General features: G+C 38.5%; 1 protein-coding gene and 1 pseudogene across 4 annotated transcripts in view; one reads left to right on the forward strand and one right to left on the reverse strand.

Annotated features, from left to right (window-relative positions):
• TENM3 (teneurin transmembrane protein 3) overlaps positions 1–23358 on the forward strand; it is a 2564262-nt gene that overhangs the window by 2338257 nt on the left and 202647 nt on the right. The gene's annotated exons all lie outside the window — the stretch shown is intronic.
• Positions 18195–22281, reverse strand: LOC131506251 (T-complex protein 1 subunit zeta-like; annotated as a pseudogene).

Here is a 23358-nt window from a genome sequence, read left to right on the forward strand (position 1 = left end):
TTGGCTTCTGTACGTAGTGATAGATGTGTTCATTCTCAATCCTACTGCAACAATGCCGGGTACCGATCATTAGAGTTTACCGTACGAACGGACGGACTAACCCGGAATACAGTCCTCGGAAATGGCAAGAACCATTTGGGCAGATGATTGTTAACTAAGTGCAAGGTGACGAAATCTGTACCATTGTATACGGACAGTTCCAAACACCTGTACAGGACGATGCCTATAGTACACACTCAATAAATAATAACTTGATTACTGTCTTAGAGGCGTAAAGGCACATGCTATGAAGATGAATCGGTTATTACCATAAAAACAGGCCCTAGTCTGTTTTTAGTATTGATAAATTTTTAGTTTTTAGTATTGATAATTAATAAATACATTATTTATAATGTAATATAAATAATATAAATATAATAGGTATAGTATAAATATAATATAATAAATAAATAATAAATAAATAAATATAATACATTTATTTCTTAATAAATAAAATACTAGTTTTTAGTATTGATAAATTGTACTTTATTTTCTCTCTGTTTCTTTGTCTTTCAAAAATTGAAGGACAGGAAAGATACCAGTTAACTATAGTTATTTTGGTTAGTTTTTCCTGGTGATACACTTTGGTAATATGGCCTATGTTTTAGACAATATACATTTCCACTGTAGAGTATATAAGAAACCAACGGTGTGAGCATTTTAAGAATGCATATTTCGGGGCACCTGGGTGGCTCAATCGGTTAAGTGTCCGACTTCAGCTCGGGTCATGATCTCATGGCTCGTGAGTTCGAGCTCCGTTTTGGGCTCTGTGCTGAGAGCTCAGAGCCTGGAGCCTGCTTCGGGTTCCGTATCTCCCTCTCTCTGCCCCTCCTCCACCCCTCAAAGTAAATGAACATTGAAAAAAAAAAAGATGCATATTTCCCCCCTCCAAGTATATAACTAATACACAAGACTACAGATTTTCAAGCAACGTAATGTAATTATAAACTGCTACGAAAGAGAAACCAAAGAGCGTTGGCACATAGCAATTAACATCGGTATAAACTGCTTTAAAACAAAGACTTTGGACTGACTATGAAGTGAGTGGTAAATTTGCACACAACAGCATATTTTCTGTACAGCCACAAACTAAAGATTGGTCTTAAAATGAGAACATTGTTGTAAAGACAGATGCTTATCTATCAAATCAGCCTTTCCAGGCACACATAAGTAGCTGTCGATCTGGCGGAGCATGTATTTATTTCTTTATTTTAAATGTTTATGTATTCATTTTGAGAGAGAGCAACAGGGGCAGAGAGAGAGGGAGAGGGAGGATCTCGAGCAGGTTCCACGCTGTCAGTGCAGGGTCTGACACGGGGCTCGATCTTACAGACTGTGAGATCATGACCTGAGCTGAAATCAAGAGTCGGACGCCTAACAGACTGAGCCACCCAGGCACCCCTGGAGGAGGATGTAGTTAAATGCCAAGGATAGGGGCGCCTGGGTGGCTCAGTCGGTTGGGCGACCGACTTCAGCTCAGGCCGTGATCTCACGGTTTGTGGGTTCGAGCCCCGCGTCGGGCTCTGTGCTGACAGCTCGGAGCTCGGAGCCTGGAGCCTGCTTCGGATTCTGTGTCTCCCTCGCTCTCTGCCCCTCCCCCACTCATGCTCTGTCTCTCTCTGTCTCAGAAATAAATAAACATTAAAAAATAAAGAAAAGAAAAATAAATGCCAAGGATAGCAACGGAATACGTCAGTGCCCTGAGCTACTTAGCACAGCACTGTCTGGTAATCTTGGGCATGGGTTTGCATTTCATTAGTAGTACCTTCAGAAACTCAGTAGCCTTGAATAATTCCAACAATAGGACTGACTGTGTGACAGAGTCAGCACTGAGGAGCCTCCATCCTTCCAGGTGGGTGTACCTATTCTCAGTGACCTGTGACTCTTCCTAAATTTAACCAAACTGGTGTCTCAAGAGCTAGGTAGAAAACCCAAAAGGTATCCGAGTTGACGAGGCTTCTTTTAGTGGCTTTAAAAGACACTAGAAATTGTTGTCCCTAGGTTTGATAATGAGGGTCACGTTCACGTGCTAACTCAAACACTGCTGGTAACTTCCTGATTCAGGGTTTTGAGAAACTTTTAGGGCCTCACTGGGGGCCAAGAGTGCCACACACATTAATAATACCTGTTAAGGTCACAGACCTGGCATGGGCCTGAGGGAATGAGAGGGAGGCGATGAGGGCTTCATATGGTTCACCTCGATTCTAGAGCATGGCTTTGCTGATGCTGCTTGGGTCAAGCAGTAATTAAAAAGCTATTATTTATTGATCATCCGCTATCAATTACACGCTGTGACAGATACTGTCTCGTTGAGTTTCATTCTCCTTGGACCTCCAGGGTACTGGCTGTTAATCCACATTTTCTGCCTTAGAAAAATGAGACGCAGAGGTTCAAACCAAAGTTGACCAGATCCCAAAGACAGTGCATAGTTTTTGTGTGTCTGTATTGTTGAGATTTGAGTAGATGAACTCACGTGAATAATAAGACTTTTTGGAATCTAGCCAATAGCATGTGCAGATACACGGGAGCTACATGTGTTTCAGATCCTGACAACAAATTTGTGAAGTCAATTTAAAATGTTAATTTTGAAGAAATTGCTTTTTTTTAAGTTTTATTTATCTGAGAGAGAGAGAGAGAGAGAGAGAGAGAGTGTGTACAAGCGCGAATAGGAGAGGGGCAAAGAGAGAGGGAGAGAGAGAACCCAAACAGGCTCGCAGTGTCCGCGCAAAGCCCGATGCGGGGCCCAGGCCCGTGAACCATGAGATCATGACCTGAGCTGAAACCAAGAGCTGGATGCTTAACCGACTGAGCCACCCAGGCGCCCTGAGGAAATTTCTGCAGAGTATTATGATAAGTTTTCAGGCGTGTTCCTCTGAATAGACATTTAAGGGAGTTTTTGACATGGGAATCAAGCCTCTGAATTCTGTTTTCGGGAAAGCATCACAGGAACGCCATGATGCAGTTTTGTAGACACCATCACGAATATTAAGAAGAAGAAACAGGGATATAATAGAAGCGAAAAGGAATATTGAAACTCCAGCGTGTTTGTGTTTCAGCCTCGTTTCCCGGATGGAATGAATGCCACAGATATCGATGACTTCCAAGCAGCGAATCTGTTGACGTTTCTAAAGATTTTCTCAAGGATTTGAGATGGTCTATAGAGAAACCGATGGAGGAAAAGGAAGTACTGAAGCTTTGTATTCGAATTGGATTTTTTGTGTGATTCCATATTTAAAAGAAAGTTTATTCAAAGTTTGCTTCTAGATCTTCGCAAGTGTTAAAATGTTTTATTTAGTACTAAGGAACGCGCATCATTGAAAAGAGTGTACTTACGCAGAGGTTCTTTTACGTGTGTCATAATTTATTACTACTTATTTTTATATAGCAGGACACACATAGTTCGTTGTTCAGGAATAAGAATAATTGGGGCGCCTGGGTGGCTCAGTCGGTTGAACGTCCGACTTCGGCTCAGGTCACGATCTCAGGATCCGTGAGTTTGATCCCTGCATCGGGCTCTGGGCTGATGGCTCAGAGCCTGGAGCCTGCTTCCGATTCTGTGTCTCCCTCTCTCTCTGCCCCTCCCCTGTTCATGCTCTCTCTCTGTCTCAAAAATAAATAAAAAACGTTAAAAAAAATTTTTCAAAAAAAAAAAATAAATAATAAATAAATAAATAAAAATAATTAGCTATAATACCATACCAACAACTAAAATGAATTCTTAAAGGCCTTTAGCTCAAAGTGTTTTTCACTTGAAGCGCAGAAAAATATTTTAATTCACAAAAACTTAGTTCTTGGACATGCTGCCTTCTGCCTTTCTCACCGTGTATCCAAAGTCCCATCAACTTAGAAATTTAGGTTTGCTATGTGAGGCTAGACATTTCTGTTCTTTCCTATGCCTTTTTTTAATCTTTTAAAAGTGACCAGTCAAGGGGCCCCTGAGTGGCTCAGTCGGTTAAGTGTCTAACTCTTGATCTTGGCTCAGGTCATGATCTCACGATTCATGGGATCGAGCCCCATGTCGGGCTTGGCGCTGACGACATGAGGCCTGCATGGGATTCTCTCTCTCTCTCTCTCTCTCTCTCTCTCTCTCTCAAAATAAATAAATAAATAAACTTTAAAAAAATGACCGATCATATCAAATTGATTCCAATAACATGCAGATTTCTACTCTTATAAGAACTGCAATTTACCACAGCTTTATTATTTCTTATTTATCTATTCATTAATTTCTCCTTCACGGTATTCCAGAAAGGATACTCCTAAGAAGGGTTTAACTTACAGATTGTTTTCATTTGGTATGCATTACTTCATGAATTTATTTATTGCCCTCTCTTCTAAATTGTACTTAAAAAACTTCTGAAAGTTCCTTGCTTTAGAAGTGAAAGAGACATCTTTAAGTGAAGGAATTTTTCTGAGCTACTGTACCAAGAATTATTTAAAATGTTAAAGAATTTCATTGAGCCATTCATAGGTACTATCTTTTGTATACTTGAACTCAAATGAAAACAGAGTAAAATCTATTATTTTTGCCTTCTTGATAATAATTTCAAATCATATGTGTAGATAAAGCTTTAGTTGTAATTGACAAATAACCAATTAATACACCTAAATTTGATTACGTTTTTTTTCCACTTTTTCTCTTCCCGGCCACTGCCCTGCAAATTCCACACCGCCCCCCCCCCCCCCCCCGCCCCACCCGGCACCTGTCATGCCCACAAGATTGGGTGGTAATAAGGTATAAACTTCTCAATAAAACTTATTTCAAAAAGGAAAATCTTCACAATGCATTTGCAGATGGTAAAACAATTTATTCTGCTCATAGATATAGAGCATATGTTTCCTTTTTCTAAAATAACTTTACAGATAGGCCTTAAATCTGGCTATCTTTACAGATTATCCCACCAACTTCTGCTAAACTTCAAGATAACACGAACTACAATTTTTGGTTTTACAACTGCAATTTTTATCTTATAAACAAAGGCTCTTATAAACAAAAGGTTCTAATTATGGAAGAAGCAATTAACAAACTTATGTTTAAAATTGGTCACCACAGACATGTAGTAAAATTGTAGTAAAACACACACACACACACACACACACACTTACCCCCGCCTCCCCCCCCCCCCACCAACACACACCCAGGACTTCAAGTAAAATTGAGGAAATCTGAATAAGAAGGGTACATTGTATCAATGTGAATATCCTGGTGTAAGTTTTGCAAGTTCCCGTTGAGGGGAACCAAGCAGAGTGTCCGCATACCTCTCTGTATTATTTCTTAAAATTGCATATAAATCTACAATTGTCTCAAACGTTTCAGTTAAAAACACTGGTTAACAGGGGCACCTGTGTGGCTCAGTCGGTCAAGCGTCCGACTTCAGCTTGGGTCACGATCTCATGGTTCGTGAGTTCAAGCCCGGCGTCGGGCTCTGTGCTGACAGCTCGGAGCCTGGAGCCTGCTTTGGATTTTGTGTCTTTCTCTTGCTCTCTGCCCCTCCCCCGCTCATGCGCACGCGCGCTCTCTCTCTCAAAAGTAAATAAACATTACAAATTTTAAAAATAAATAAAAACTTAAAAAGACAGGCACTTTTAATATTCTATATCCTACTCCCTTCCAAAATGGTAACAAAAGCAAATGATAGGTTTATAATGCTTTACTTTGCGACTTATCTCTGTCTTCATGATTGTCTTCATTTGCATAAACATTTATACATAAAGTATACATGCACATGTACACTTAGGTTTATTTTAAATATTCTATAAAGCACTTCTTGGGGACCATGTTTCTGTATTTTGGGAAATCAAAATGAGTTAAAGTTGTTGGACTTAGAAAAGCAAGAAATCCTTTTTAGACAGAGCACTATATTAAAGTTAGATATGACATGGAATTTCTATCCTCAAATCCTCATCTACACATGTGAGTAGTAATCAGTTAAGCAGTAAGAGTCTCCGTGTAAAAATAGCCACTTTTCTGTGCTTTCCTTTGTTATTATCCATTATGTCCAAGGTTTGGGCACCATCTACAACAGTCTAGGCTGTGTTCAATTCCTTTCACTTTCAGGGTGCAATAAAGCGTTACCGTAAGCAGAATCCAACTTAAAATAAGAGTGAACTCAGGCTTATGTTTCAGCCAATTTCCAAAAAAATCCACTATCCAAGATTTTGACGTTTATTCCATAGATTTTTTGTTACCTTTTTCTTTCTCTTCACCCTGCCACATCATGAGCATCATTTTATTTTTTTTAATATAATTTACTGTCAAATTGCCTTACTTACAACCCCAGTGAGGAGCATCATTTTCAGAAATCAGGTTCAGTGTCCATTGATTCCATTTGCTTCCTTCCCATGATTCTTTTTCCTTCTGCCTCTTCGTCTGTTTTTGATGTGAGTGGCTTGTGTGGAAAAGCACCTTGAATGTGGGAGAAAAAAGAAAAGAATTTGGTTTACAGAGACTTGTGTATTATGTTTTCCTCAACACCATGGAGGGTTACAAAGATAGACTTTGCAATTTCAAATAAGAGGCAATATAAATACTACAGTGCACTGGTGAGGAAAAAATTGTAACACCCACAGTTTAGCAGAAATATAAACCCGTTCTGGATAGATTTTTCCAGAATGATGAGAGGAGGGAGAGCAAAATAGGGTTAACGTGATGAGATTGTGTGATTTTAAGTAATTTTAAAAGATGAGAGATAATTTTTTTAAGTTTATCTTGAGAGAGAGAGAGAGAGAGAGAGAGAGCGCAAAAGTGGGGGAGGAGGAGCAGAGAGAGAGGGAGAGACAGAATCCCAAGCAGGCTCTCTGTGGTCAACTCAGCCCAAAGCAAAGCAGGGCTCAAACCCAGGAACCGTGAGATCATGACCTGAGCCGAAGTCAAGGGTCAGATGCTTAACTGACCGAGCCACCCAGGCGCCCCGAAAGATGAAAGATATTTCTGAAAGTATTTTGAAAATCCCATGCACATCTCTCTCTTTTAGCCTACCCTGCATTTAATCTGTTGCTAAGGTAATCAGTTTATTCTACCTCTTAATTATCTTTTAAATGTGGCCCCACATCTTTATCCACGTCATGGGCTTGTGTTTATGGACTCCATGCAATAGTGCAAACAAATATCTACTAACCTTCATCCCTCACCACTCGTGCAAACATAACACACACACACACACACACACACTCACTCACTCACTCACCCCACATCCATCCCCCATGCTGGTGCCAAAGTGATCTTCATAAAATGCATCTCAGACCTTGTCATTCATTTGCTTCAAACCATTCAAGCACCTTCCTGGTGCCAGTACAATATGTCTGTGAATTCTGTAACCCGTACACAAGGCAAGGCTCATCAGAATCTTTCTCCGTCCTATGCTTCCGACTTCATCTCCTAAGTCATTTGCCTTCCGCCTGCCCTCTCCCAGCGCCTCCCCCACCCATCACGCCCTAGCCAACATGAACTACTGCTTTTCTGCACATCACGTCGTCTTCTTGCTTTTGCTTCTTTCCCAGTTGTCCTGGAATCTCCTCTGTCTGCTCTTCTGCCCGAAATAATGCATGCCTCGGGATAACTCCCGCATTGTTTTATCAGAAAAGCCTCGTGTGACTCTTTCAGAAATGAGCGTATTTCATCTCTTCGATAATTTACCGGATAGTGTTTAATCTCTTTGTATGTTTATACCCAAGAGTGGGAGGGCAGTGTAGGAAAAAAGCTTTGGAGTCAGACACAGTGGGAGCTGCCAAAGGGCAGGAAACTATCTGTTTAACCGAACATTGAATCACTAGTACCTGGCAGGTACCTGAAATACTGGAGGCATTCAACGTATATGTCTTTGTATGAATTATTGAATGAAGCGATCAATAAATAAATGAAGGAGGTAATTTGTGTCTTACTCGTTGGAACTGGATGGAATATCAGCCCGGGAGGCATTTCTAAAGATATTAAGCATTTAAATGAAGACCCCCTCCCCCCACCCCGTGTTCTGGAGGATTGCTATAATGAAGGAATGAATATCTACAAGGAATTTTTAAGCCTTCAGTAGGTTACATAGGAAACTGTAATAGTTAATTTCAGAAATAGCGATGGAGTCATCATCAAGTGGATCCACTACATTAACGACCTAGAACATACGATGAATCCGGAAGAAAATATATATAAACTTGAGGAGTATAATCTGCTTTAAACACTAATAGCTGTGTTTATCAGGCAAATAAGTAACGCACTTCTTTTTTTCCAGTTTCAGCTCTCCTTTCAATTCCTCAAATACTCAGCAGCCTCTAAGATACCTCAACAAGACATCCTAATGTGTAAACATTTCTAAACCATTACCAACCTAGCGAAAACCTACTTTTTTTAACTAACGTGTCCCTCATACTGTGGTAAGTGCCCAGTAGGTATATGTGGAATGAATGAATGAACCATTACCAAATGAGTCTGTTCAGCCCCCACACTTACAAAGACAGTCATCACTTCAGCCAAATGCTGTCACAAGGTCCTTAGACCCTAGGCAGGTCCCCGGGGTTAATCATCCTTCGACTTCTTTCCTCGTAATAAATCTCTTCCGAGGAACCTCTGCATGGCCTTACCATATCAAGTAAAAATTCTCCTACTTGGATTTTAAAGTCATCAGTTGGTCTCACTTTGTTCTTCACTTATTTTCCAAACCAGTGTGTTGCCGCTCACCTCCACGTGTTCTTTCTCATGGCCGATTTGACTTGCTTGTATCTTTGCTTCTCCCTTCGGTTTACCTAAGGTTAACTAACCCCAGCACAGAGCAAAGGCTTCCATATGTGTTTTCCCCCTATAGTTTGGGTTGGTTTTTTTAAATTATTTTTTGGCACTTGCCTCCAAAAACAGCATAAGCTCCTTCAGTCCAATCAACCTGTCTTCTGTGTCCGTCTCTCAAAGTACTGGAACGTTATTGGGGAAATAAAATTTGCGCTTGTGATTTGGCAGCAATGAACCACTGTTGCTTCAAGAAGAATACACTTATGAAAACGAAGTTGTCTATTGTAAGCGGGATAGACCGGCACGGAGAGAGTCAATAGACAAAAATGTCAGCATACACTTTTTTGCAGGGTTTATACTTAGTCAGCAGACGAGGGTTTTTATTTAATAAAAGAGAGAGGGAGGGATGATAAGGGTAATGGGAATCAAGTGGAGGACACATAATCAAGGTATGGTTTTAATCAGCTAACAGAAAACTCGATGATTAAATACAAACGATCAAAGAGGGTAAAAGCCAAAAAAAATCGTCAAACTTTCAAGTAGAAAATGGTGACTTCAGTGGAGAAGTGAAATGGTTGAGAAGGAAACGATGGGTTGGGCAGGGTATATGCATGAAAGGGGATGACTTCCGTTTTGCGCAGATTGGCAATGCACATGGAGAAGACAAGAAATATGATTCCTTTAAGGTGTGTTAGGTCAAGAATCATGACATTACGTTGGCTAGAATGGATTTTTAAAATTGTATCCGCGCAATAGAGATGTGCTGTGTTCATTTTCAGAGCTCATACTTGACCCTGATTTTTTTTTTAAATCTCATCGGTTTATTTTGAAGCAAACTTGTTATGGTAATCTGGTATAGAGAAAGTTAATGGAAACACTCATACTAGTATACTTTTGTTGTAATGTTTCAATGTAATGGATCGTTTCAATGTAATGGATCGGTGCCTGCTAGAAGGAAGTTGGCACACTAGGAACTAATTTATCTGTGAGAAAGGGAGAGGGGCAGAGGCTGAAATCTTCGCTGTCGTGAGAAAATTGCTTGATGAGGTTTGTTTTTGCCGCCGCTGTTTCTATTGCTTTGAATAGGATATAACTGTGCTTGAGGACCATTAGAGGACAGAAATCAAATCTTAATCAGTCGTGATGTTTTTTTTTTTTTTTCTGTTTAAAAGAAAGTTCCAAATTTGCTTTAAAGCCTAGGGAGTTTAATTAAAGTAAGTAGAGACAGAAGTACTCTTTTGAGAGCCGTCATTTCTCTTAATATGACACTATTAATAATGTAGTGTAATGCTATTTTGGAAGTTTGGTTCTTTCGTCTTTTGTCTTGTTCTGACTCCTTTCTATATTCTAAATGAAAGGGGAATAAAGCCCTTAAAGGAAAGTACTCTATCTACTAAATTCACTGTCTCCTTGGGCACCACATCATCTCTGACCTCTTCTGTAATTCTTTGAAGAAATAACCCCTGCAAGCACTTTTTTTTTTTCCTTTCCCTTCCTCTTTTGTTGTGAGCCTCTTTTCCCAACAACATTTGCCAGGTTCTTCACAAAGATTTTTTTTTTCTTCTTTTCCCAATTAGGATGAAAACTAGATCATTATGTGACCATTTCATTGTGAGTGTCACTTCCCTTTTTGACAGCTCCATTCGCCGCACCCCGTTATAAATCTTCAAATTTCTGACCTGCCTTGAAATCAGAAAGCGCTTTCATTAACGCTGGTCTTTGTGAGCAGCAACCATGAATGAAGGCATGTCAGACATCACAGCCTCATCGTCACACTTACCCGCTTTGTCACTCAGTGCCACGGCAACGTGCTTACCGCTTAAACCCGGTGATCTCGCTTTGAATGCTGATTATGTGTGGTGCATTTTTGAATTTTAAGAGTGTTTCTGAGGTCACTTTTCGTTTTTGTACAGTGATGTGTTACCTCTCGCTTGGGTTCCGTGATCTTCGTTGTTTGAAAGTTAATCAGTATTCTTTGTTAGAGTACCTTCCGATTTGCTTGAGGAAGCGTTTGATGTCACGTGTCTTTGTCCGTTGATTCTGGTGAACATCTTTTAAGTCAAATGATGTATGTAAGGTGTGAGCCCTCTAATTGGGCTATCATGCCAAAAAGACAGTTCTTGAACGTGATCACGTAAATTGGACTTTTATCCTATTCTCGTACTCTGTTTTTATTACATGCATACGATTAAAAAAATTAGAGTTATCCTGTGTTTTCACATGATAGGTAAGAAGCAAGAAATTATAAGGGAAGCAGATATTATTTTGTTTTGACTGTCACATATGAACTTGACCCTATTTTGATGTCCTCACTAAAATGTAAACATGGAAGTAATATAATGAAGGTCAGAAGTTAAAGAGTTAAGTCTCTGGCCATACTACCCTGAACGCGCCTGATCTCGTCTGATCTCAGAAGCTAAGCAGGGTGGGGCCTGGTTAGTACTTGGATGGGAGAAGTTAAAGAGTTAACAGTTCTTTATAAACCAGAAGGCCATTAACTTTTAATAATGCTGTCTCAAATATTTGGCTGTAAATTGTGGTGATAATCAAATATGAGCCTATGGGATTGTGCTTTGTAGTACTGTTTGATTTGATAACTCCGGTAATCCCTTAAGCACGTTAGGAAAAATATTTTATGCTTACATTAGCAACCATTGTGAGTTTGTAGAATAACCTGCCAACCCCGAGATGTATTGTAAGGACAAGAAAAAAAGGAATTCCGTCTCGGACCTTGTTTGTTTTTGTTTTCTTTTGTTTTTTGAACGATTACTTTTAGAAAAATTTTGTAACCTAATACATTTTGGTTTCTTACCATGAGAAAGAGATGAACTGGCTTCAGAAAATTTCAAAATGAGACAAAATACTGCCTACACACTAAAAAATGTTGTCTTTATAAAACTGGAAGATAACGTCCACATTATTTTTTTTATCTGTGTTCCTCATTTAACATGCTGTGTAGTTTCAGAGCCCCTGGGTGGCTCAGTGGGTTAAGCGTCTGACTTCGGCTCGGGTCATGAACTCATGGTTTGTGAGTTCGATCCCTGCTTCAGGTTCTGTGCTGACAGCTTGGAGCCTGGAGCCTGCTTCCGATTCTGTGTGTGTCTCTTTCTGTCCCTCCCCTGCTTGTGCTCTGCCTCTAAAAATAGAAAATGTTAAAAAAAAATTATTTTTTAAAAATGTTGTGTAGTTTCCCTGTAATCAGACAATGCTTTTGCTATCACTGCTGGGTTGTGGTCTCCACACTGGTCTTAATGAGATGCCAGTGTGACCACAGACTCAAAATAAAGCAATCATTTCTTAAATTCTCATTGAATTTGTGGCTCAGTCAGTTGAGCATCTGACTTTGGCTCGGGTCATGATCTCACAGTTGGTGAGTTTGAGACCCACGATGGGCTCTGGGCCGACAGCTCAGAGCCTGGAGCCTGCTTCGGATTCTGTGTCTCTCTCTCTCTGTCCTTCCCCAACTCGTGCTCTGTCTCTCTCTGTCTCTCTCTCAAAAATAAATAAACATTTAAAAAAAATTTTTAAGTTGAATTTCTAAAAAGTTAAAACTAAATTTCTGCAGTACTATTTACAGGGGGCGTAAAATTGCTATATAACATTACAGAAGTTTCAGGGGTTCAGTATTCTAATTTGACGTCTAGATCCACTACAAACTGATTGCCACTAAAAGTCTAGTTATCACCCACCACTCGAGTGGATCACCTTCCCCCTTTCCAGTCACCCTTTTCCCCCTTCCCCAACTGTGACCACCAGTGTACAAGTTTTTGTTTTGTTTGTTCATTTGTAATTTTTTAGATTTCACATACAAGTGAAATCATACTGTATTTGTCTTTCTCCATCTGACTTACTTCACTTAGCATAATCCCTTGAAGTCCCATCCATGTTGTTGCAAATGGTAAGAGTTCATTCTCTTTTATGGCTGAGTGGTATTCTATTTACAATACATATTATGTTTTATGTATATTGTGAGTTTGATCCCTGCTTTAGGTTCTGTGCTAACAGCTTGCAGCCTGGAGCCTGCTTCCGATTCTGTGTGTGTCTATTTCTGACCCTCCCCTGCTTGTGTATATTATGTATAATATACATAATACAATAATAATAATAATAATATAGTATTGTTATATTATTATAATAAAAGTATTATAATATATTATTATAATAAATCATAAATTATAATTTATATAATTATTGATATATTATAATGGTAATTAACATAATTTATAATAATTTAATATTATAAGGTTGATTGTTGTTGGTATGAATTTTGTGTATATTTTGGGTATTAATCCCTTGTCAGATATATGATTTGCAAGAATCTCCCACTCAGTAGATTGCCTTTTCATTTTGATCATGATTCCTTTCATTGTGGAGAAGCTTTTTAGTTTGATGTAATCCCGTTTATTTAGTTTTGCTTTTGTTTCCCTTGCCTTTGGAGTCACATCCACAAAATGTTGCTAATTAATATATTATGTTAATATATACTATGATAATTTTATTATAATAAAACAATACTATTAATTAGAATACTACTAATTAATAATAATATATTATATTCTAATATAATAATAATATATAATCCATTGATGGATGTTTAGGTAGTTTCTATTTCTTGGCTATTGTAAATAATGCTGCAGTGAACGCATAGGGGTATGTATATCTTTTTAAATCAGCGTATTTGTATTCTTCAGATAAATACCCAGAAGTGAAATTGCTAGGTCGTATGGTAGTTCTGTTGCTAATGTTTTGAGGGCCCCCTGTATCATTTTCCATAGGGTCTGCAGCAGTTTGCATTCCCACCAGCAGTGTACGAGGGTTCCTTTTTCTCTCGATCCTTGCTAACGCTTGAGTACGTCTTCTTTGGGAGAATGTCTATTTCCTCTGTCCATCTTTCAATGAGGTTGATTTGTTGTTGTTAATTGGTATGAATTTTGTGTGTATTTTGGATATCAATCCCTTGTCAGATATGTGATTTGCAAGAATCTCCCATTCAGTAGATTGCCTTTTCATTTTGATCATGACTCCTTTCATTGTGGAGAAGCTTTTTATTTTGATGTAATCCCATTTATTTATTATTTTGCTTTTGTTTCCCTTGCCTTTGGGGTCACATCCACAAAATATTGCTAAGACCAATGTTGAGTATTTTAGGAATTCTGTGGCTTTAGTTCTCATAAGTATTTAATCCATTTGAATTAATTTTTGTGTATGGTATAAGATAGTGGTCCACTTTCATTCTTTGGCATGTGGCTGTCCATTTTTTTCAACATCATTATTGAAGAGACTGTCCTTTCTCCATTGTATGTTCTTGGCTCCTTTGCCATAAATTAATTGTCCATATATGTGTAGGTTTAGTTCAGTGTGTCCCCCTGATCTACCTGTCTGTTTTTATAATAATACCATAGCTTCAAGGTATAGTTTGAAATCGGGGAGCATAATGCCTCCAGTTTTGTTCTTCTCCCTCAAGATTGCTTTGGCTATTCAGGATCTTTTATGTTTCCATAAAAATTTTAGAATTATTTCTTCTGGTTCTGTGAGAAATTCCATTAGAATTTTTGATGGGGATTGTACTGAATCCGTAGATTACCTTGGGTAGTATGGACATTTTAACAATATTCTTCCAGGGGCGCCTGGGTGGCTCAGTCGGTTAAGCATCCGACTTCGGCTCAGATCATGATCTCACAATCCGTGAGTTTGAGCCCCGTGTCCGACTCTGTGCTGACAGCTCAGAGCCTGGAGCCTGCTTCTGATTCTGTGTCTCCCTGTCTCTTTGCCCCTCCCCTGATCACACTCTTTGTCTCTCTTCCTGAAAAATAAATAAACATTAAAAAAAAAAACAATATTCTTTCAGTGATGAGCATAGGATCTTTTCATTTATTTATGTCTTCAGTTTCTTTCATCAGTGTCTTATCATTTTCAACGTACAGATCTTTCACCTCCTTGGTTAAATTCATTCCTAAGTATTTTATTCCTTTTGTTGCAATTATAAATGGAATTTTTTATTTCTCTTTCTGATAATACATTATTAATTATATATATATACGTGTATATACACGTATATATATATACACATATATATATATATATATATATATATATGCTACAGATTCCTGGATGTTGATTTTGAATCCTGCTACTTGACTGAATTCGTTTATTCTAATATTTTTTTGGTGGGGTCTTAAGGATTTTCTGTATATAGTATCATGTCATCTGCAAAAGGTGACGGTTTTACTATTGCCTTTCCAATTTGGATGCCTTTTATTTCTTTTTCTTGCCTAGTTGCTATGGCTAGGAATCCCAATACTATGTTGAATAAAAATGACAAAAGTGGGCCTCCTTATCTATTTCCTGGTCTTAGAGGGAGAGCTTTCAGCTTTTTACCATTGAGTATGGTATCAACTGTGGATTTATCATCTGTGGCCTGTATAATGATGAGGTATATTCCCTTTATACCCACTTGGTTAAGAATTTTTAATCATAAATGGATGTCGAATTTCATCACATTTTTTTCCTGCATCTACTGAGGATGACCATATGAATTTTTAGTCCTCATTTTATTAATGTGCTATATCATGTTGATTGCTTTATGGATATAATGTTGAACCAACTTGCATTCCTGGAATAAATTCCACTTGATCATGGCATATCATCCTTTTAATGTATTATTGAATTAAGTTTGCTAATACTTTGCTGAGAATTTGCCATCTGTGTTCATCAATGATATTGGCCTATAATTTTCCATTTTTGTGGCTTTCTTGTCTGGCTTTGATATCAGGGTGACACTGGCCTCATAAAATGAATTTGGAAGTGTTCCCTCTTCTTCAATATTTTGGAAGAATTTAGAAGGATAGATTTTAAATCGTCTTTGAATGTTTGGTAGAATTTACTGGTGAAGCCATCTGGTCCTGAACTTTTTGTTTGTCAGGAGGTATTTGATTACCGATTTCAGCCTTTTAACATTAATCAAATTTTTTATTTCTTCATGGCTCAGAAGATTGTTGTATGTTTTTTTTTTAACTTTTTTTTTTTTTATTTTACTTTTGAGAGAGAGAGACAGAGTGTGAGCAGGGGAGGAGCAGAGAGAGTGGGAGACACAGAATCTGAAGCAGGTTCCAGGCTCTGAACTGTCAGCCCAGAGCCCAATGTGGGGCTCGAACTCACAAACCATGAGATCATGACCTGAGCCGAAGTCAGACACTTAACCAGCTGAGCCACCCAGGCGCCCCTGTATGTTTTTTAAGAATTCATTCATTTCTTCTAGTTTGTCCAGTTTGTTGGTGTCTAGTTATTCAGAGTAGTCTCGTATGATCATTTCTAACTCAACGGTGTTATTTGTAACTTCTCTTTAATTTCTGACTTTGTTAATTAGAACCCTCTGTCTTTTTTTTTCTTGGTTGATCTAATGGTTTGTCAATTTTATCTTTTCAAAGAACCAGGTTTTAGTTTCATTGATCTTTATTATTTCCTCTTTTCTATTGACTTTGGGCTTTGTTTGTTCTTTTGTAGCTCTGTTATACGTAAAGTTAGATTGCTTGAGATTGTTTTTTTTGAGGTAAGCCTGTATTACTATGATCTTCCCTCTTAAGAACCCCCAAATTTTGGTATATCATATTTCTGTTTCCATTTGTTTCTAGGTATTTGTTCATTTCTTATTTGATTTCTTCATTGACCCATTGGTTGTTCAGCAACATACTATTTAATTTTTACATTTTTCAGGGTTTCCCAGTTTTCTTCTTGTAACTGATTTCTGGTTTTGTACCATTACGGTTAAGGAAGAAACTTGATAGGGTTTCAGTCTTCTTGAACTTGTTAAGACTTGGTTTATAACCTAGCCTGTGATCTATCTTGGAGATGTCCCATATGCACTGAGAACAGTGTGCATTCTGCAGTTTTTGGATGGAATGTTCTGTGTATATCTGTTAAGTACATCTGCTATAATGTGTTGTTTAAGGCCAATGTTTCCAGAGTCTGCAGTACAATCTTAATGCTGACCTTTCATCTCCATTTTCTTCTTGACAAATGTCTAAATCAAAACTGACAAAAATAATTATTCCTGTATAAATTAGTATGAAAAGCTTTGGAGTCCTATTCTGTGACCATTGCCAGACTTGTTGACTTCTCAGAACTTTCTTTCCTTGCTTATGAAATAGGAATAAGTAGTGACAGATTATAAATGGCTGTGGAATTAAATAAAATAATGTATGTTGAGTACATAGCCTAATGAATTTAATAAACTTTAATGAGTGTAAATTTCCTCCATAGATTTCTCCCTCCCATGGTGCCTCCCACTTTTGCATTTAGGATGTATAAAGTTACATTTTATAGATTCTAGATTTTTAGAAACTCCCTTTTAGATGTGTAGTGACTCCTTTCTAGAATTACTGGGTAAAGTAATTTACTCATGGCTAGCTATAAATAAATAAACAAATAAATAAATAAAATAGAAAAATATGTAGTTCCTTTTTCTTCCTTTTTTTCTTTTTCTCTTTTTCTTGTTTCTTGCAGTAAGCATTATCTTTTAAGTACGCAGGTTTTTTTTGAGCATTAGGGGTTAAAGGACTTGTTATAGACTGGATATGGACGTGTTGGAATGCTTTAGAAAATCGATTCTTGCTAATGGAGAGAATGTTTTTAAAGTGAACTATTGCCATTCCTTCAGTGAACCACATACAGCAGAAAAAGTTCAAGTAAACATTGAAGGAGAGGCAAGTTCTTCCTTATAGAATTAATGAGAATTGCAGTGATCTGCCATGGGGAATTAGAATCGGAAAACCCTTTTCCATGCGCATCATTCCCTAATGTCTAGAACCAGATAAGTAGACTCTAATTTTAAATGTGCAATTATCCAAACAAGATGAATGTGCAGGGCAACACTGGATAAGACTGTCGATCTTAATGTTAATATTTTTATTCTCCTTTGTAACAGACATATAGTTGGCAAAAGCCACGTGTCTGTGAGATCCCTAAAGACCGCAGCTAACTCGGGAGAGATAGAGCCAACTTTATCTCACATCGACTATGGAGATACAGCCCAAGGGAGACACATCCCAGAATAAACCCTTTGCTATTTGCCTTTATAATGTCTTCGATCAATTGTTTTATCTTGAGTAGATGTTTTTGCTTTGTTTTTGAAGGAATATTGAATAACAAGGTAGATCACACGTGCTTTTCTAACATGCACTTTTTGGATCAGAGAAGCTAAAGCAAACATCATGATCGTTGGTAAAAATGGCCTGTTTTATGTGTGTATACTGCAGTGCAGTTTAAAAAATGCTGTAATTATAATTCCAGAACTTAAGAATTTGGGTGGATGCCAGCATTCTCCCCTTCATAGGGGAAATTCCTTTGCAAATCATTTGAAGTTGGGACAAAAATTCCGTAGCTCCGTTCTTAAGATCATTGCGTCTTCATGGTTCAGATGATACAGGGGAAAAGCTTCGGTTCAACCTCCTGGAGAAGATATTGCAGTTCCTGTGGTCTCATCAACCTGGAGAACGTTGGTGGCTGTCACAGTGCAGGAGCGAAGAAGCCGTTTCTTCACACAATAGTTCTCCCCTGGGCCAACGTCTGTTGCCACCACTGGCCCACCTGTGTTCAAGTCCACACCTACAAGTTCACCAGATTCTGAACGCTCTGCTCTAGCTTGAATTTTAATTCACTGGAAAGTCAAAACCAGAGCTCTGGGCAAGAACCATGGCAATCATGAGCAGCACGTTAGCAAATGCTTGAACACCAGATTGGGCTTCCCCTTTTTACCAGGCTTATGATCAGGGCTTCTGCCATTGCCACCACCCCTGCACCAGCCCCCGGATGACACAGCCATCAGCCATAGAATTTTCAACAGCCCTCAAGCCATCTCTTACTGTATCCTTGACTTGAGTAAGTGTGTGCTTATTTGGTCCTTTGACCAATATTGTTAACATTTCTCAATGAAGGTGAACTTCTCTTCTCCCAGTGTATCCTCGTAGACAAGACCAGCATGTCCCAAACAATCAGGATTTGGGTCATCCAAAGAATGTAAAGCTACCCTCCCACAGGCAAGAATCAACCTTTCCACAGTTCTCCCTTTAGCTCTGCACAGAGCTGCTATGCCTTCTTTTGCAAGAGCATCTAAGGAAAACAGTCCATTCCCTCGATTAAAGAACAACAGATCTTTTCTCTGAGTCCGCACAGACTTTCTTTTTCAGCTCTATCATTTTTTAAATTACATCTTCAAAGAATTTTCTTTCCACTTTTACTACTTTCTGTCTCTCCTCTGCATTCTTGTGAAAGACAAGAATTCGCTTATTATTTTTTTTTTTTTGACAATCTTATGACACATTGCACATATGAGGATTATGAACCGTCTTTTTTTTCACATCAGGATGCCAGGCCCTTTGGTCCAAAACCAGACCTCTGATTAAGCTTGTATTGGTTTCAGATTTACGCTTCATCTCCTTAACCTCAACCATGAAGAAGTCAGTAGGTTCATCTTGTTTTGTAACGGCCCAGATGGAGTCCGCCACAGCCTCTCTTAGGACGGTAGCACATTCAGCGTGAGCTTTAGTGTGTAGAGATATTCTGGCCAACGCCCTGTGTTACCCTGTGCATGTCTTTGCTCGCTTTGACTTGTTCCAGAACGGAAGTACCTTTTCCTTTGCAGATTCAAATCTGACTGTTGTTATTCTGGTACAAAGAACTTCAGAAATGCAGAGATCCACCTGTTTGGCCAGCGCTCCAACGATGAGGACGCTGGGGATGGCTCACTCACCAGTCATGCCATCTTGGGCTACTTTGGCTCGTAAGGAGGCTGTTGGGTGTTGAATTTGCATTTTACGAAGCAGCACCGTTGCCGTACTTAGTAAGCTTGATGTCTCCAGAAGCACGAATTTTCATGGTGCCCTTAGGCCCCGAGTTGGTCCTCAGAGCATCCTGCAGCCCTTGGGCCACCTGGGCTTGGGCACCTCAGCCTTGGGGCTCAGGGTCTTCACAGCCACCATAGCTACACAGCAGAGGAAGAGAAAGAGACCAGGCACGCAGATGCCCAAACTCTTGAGTACATTTATATTTTGTAAAATCCAAAATAACGTGTAATAGCATGGGATACTTAGAAGTTAGCATCCAAAGCTTTAAACTGTGTGTATGTGCATGTACACACACACACACACACACACACACACATAAAAAACGCTAGAGAATTGTGGAATTTTTTTTAACTGGGAAAAGATATTAGGAATCATAATCTGTCCCCCCTAATTTTATAAATAAAGGTAACCGAGGATGAAAGAATAGAATATATTAAAGATAGAGTCAAGAGTTTACATATGTTGGTTTATGTTCAGAGCAATATATATATGGTATCGTGTGTGTATGTATACATATATATACACATACACACACACACATATGCACACACACATGTGTATACACATATATACATGTACATATGTATACATATGTGTATATGCATATATACATACACATACATATATACATGTATGTTCAGAGAGATATATATGTAGTATCGTGTGTATATGTATACGTATATATACACATATATATACATACACACATGTACACACATACATGTGTATACATACATATATACATATGCATACATGTGTGTATATACATATACATACACATACATATATACATGTACACATGTGTATACATGTGTGTATATACATATATACACATACACATATGTGTATACATGCGTATATGTGTATATATGTATGCACATACATATACATGCATATACATACATACATATATATACATGTATATCAAATACAAAAATTTCTTTTTTTCACTTGTAATGTCCTAACTTATATATATGGAAGATTATATTATGATTTTGGGTCTTTAATAAATGAAAATGACATGTTTGATATCGAGTTTCAGAAATTTTGAAATTAATGTCAAGACACTAATTTGTCTTAAAAATAAATTGGTAATTGGGGCGTCTGGGGGCCTCAGTCTTGGAGCGTCCAACTCTTGATTTCATCTCAGGTCGTGATCTCACAGTTCGTGGGATCGAGCCCCCTGTCGGGCTCTGTGCAGACAGCGTGGAGCCTGCTTGAGATTCCTTCTCTCCCTCTCTGCCCCTCCCCCAGTCACATGCATACATTCTCTCTCTCAAAATAAATGAAGTTAAAAAAATAAATTAGTGATTATATTTAGAAAATAAAATACATACTTCTGTAGCACAAAGCCAGTGAGTGTAAAATAGTCTAAACTGCATCCACATCCCACATGCTTTCCTTACTCGAAGATAATGCACGTGCACACCGATGAAGGTTTTGTGAGTGATGTGTGCTTGGCACGTATTTTGTGTATAACAAACGATTTAGTAAAATATTCAGGCAAAGCAGATATATTCAAGACCATGCACATGGGAATACAACAGATTCCGGTAGAGGATTTTTTTATTGATAAGTAAATTCTACTAATCCAGACTTCACCTCAGTTTTAAAAGAATCATCCTGATTTTCAGCAGAAGGGCCTATTTATTGTAAACCCTAAGCAGTCTTTCCGAAACCTGAAGAAGATTTGTGAAAACAGCCTGCAATAAAAATCACGCACGCTTCATAAAACACTACTTGATAGATATCACTTGCGCCATTAGGAACCGAACGACAAAGGATGTAATTTCAGTTCTGGCATGCAATATTAATCGAACGCCTTTAAAACATCTTGCTGATGGGAAGTATGACAACGTGACATTGAAGAACGATCAGCTAAAGACATCTGTCTTAATCAGGTTTTCAAAGTCAATGCCATAGAAAGCCAAGTTGTTTCATTCACTTTCACGTTTTCCCATGTTTCAGTGAGAGCATGGTTTCAAGTACGTTGCTTTAAATGCAAAGAGTACAAATTAGTGCCTCCAGGTATGAGTTCATTATATAAGATTGAAGCACACTTTAGCCACACACGTGGAATTATCTCTGTAATAATGTACATTCTTTCCACCTTTTATGCTAGTGATGCATTATCCTGTGTAAACACTCTAAATGATATTAAGAGATCCTTTTAAAACTATTTTTAGGTATATATTTGCCCTTATAAATGAAAATGGAATGTTTTTAAAGACTTTCTTGTGCACCTGGGTGGCTCAGTCGGTCTGACTCTTGATCTAAGCTTAGATCATGATCTCACGGTTTAGGACATCAAGCCTGCATTGGGCTCTGCACTTACATCATGGAGCCTGCTCAGGATTCTCTCTCTCTTTTTCTCTCTGCCCCTCTCCTGCTCATGCTTTCTTGCTCTCAAAATAAATAAAAACACTTAAAAATAAATAAAAACCTTGTAGAAAGAAATTAAGAAGTTATTGGGGCACCTGGGTGGCTCAGTCGGTTGAGCATTCGACTTCAGCCCAGGTCACTATCTCACGGTTTGTGAGTGTGAGCCCCGCGTTGGACTCTAGCGCAGAGGCCTCTTCAGATCCTCTGCCCCCCGCCCTCTGCCCCTCCCCTGCTGTCACTCTCAAAAATAAAATAAAATATTTTTAAAAATTTTTTAAAAATATTAAATTATCTTACGGACATGCTCACATATAAACATTTTCTTTAGCCAAAAAAATTACACGTGTATATATATTAATACTTCACAGTTTATAAAAATACTCTAAAATATACATTATCTCTTTTAATTCCCTGTATAGGAGTGATTATTAACCCCGTTGTACAGATGAGGCATTGGAGAGTTTAGAATATGAAATTGATTTGCTCAGGTTACACAGTTACTAAATTTTAGAGAGGGAGCTTGCACCCACGTGTTACAGACTGAATGTGTGTTTCTCCCCAAGTTCGTATGTTGAAGCCCCAACCCCCCCCCCCCGCCCCCATGTGACTTTATCTGGCGATGGGAACTCTAAAGTAGTAATTAAGGTTACTTGGGATCGTAAGGGTGAGGCCTTGGTTCCACAGGATTGCTGTTGTAAGACGAAATGCCAGTGAGCTAGCTTGCTCTCTCCAGGAGCTAAGTGGGGACACGAGCAAGGCAGCCATCCACAAGCCAGGAAGAAACCCTCAGCAGAAACTGATTCTGCTGCACCTTGATCTAGGACTCCAAGCTTCCAGAACTGTGGGAACATTAATTTCTACTGTTTAAGTCCCCCATTCTGTTTTATCATGGCAGCCTGAGCGGCCTATTCTACCAGATCGTTAGTTACTCTCCTGCATTGTAAATCCACTTATCTCTTCGATGGAAAATGCTAATATCTGCATTGTAAATCCACTTATCTCTTCGATGGAAAATGCTAATACCTGGCCGTGAAAATGCTCGTGGGCTCGTGAAAGAAAAGATCAGATGATCTGCGAAAGGATATCTTTGTCACCTGCTTTCTTCCGAACCTCTATTTTGAGAGGAAGGTTTCTAGTGGCAGTTAGCATCCCGTAGAAAAGCCCCAGCCTTCCAGCTTCAACAAATCATGCTTACCTACTACTTTAAAAGTCACCACAAAGCCTCAGAAAATCCAGATCATTAATCTCCTAAACAACAGTAACTCATATTTCTATAGTACTTTGCAGTTCTTTTCACTGCAAAGTCATTAAAGCAGCAGAAAAAATACCTACTGGGAAGGGGCTTTTATGTTACGTACACACCAAATGTTATCCCAAAAT

The sequence above is a fragment of the Neofelis nebulosa genome, chromosome 3 (genome assembly GCF_028018385.1).
Source record: "Neofelis nebulosa isolate mNeoNeb1 chromosome 3, mNeoNeb1.pri, whole genome shotgun sequence".
Taxonomy (NCBI): Eukaryota; Metazoa; Chordata; class Mammalia; order Carnivora; family Felidae; genus Neofelis; species Neofelis nebulosa.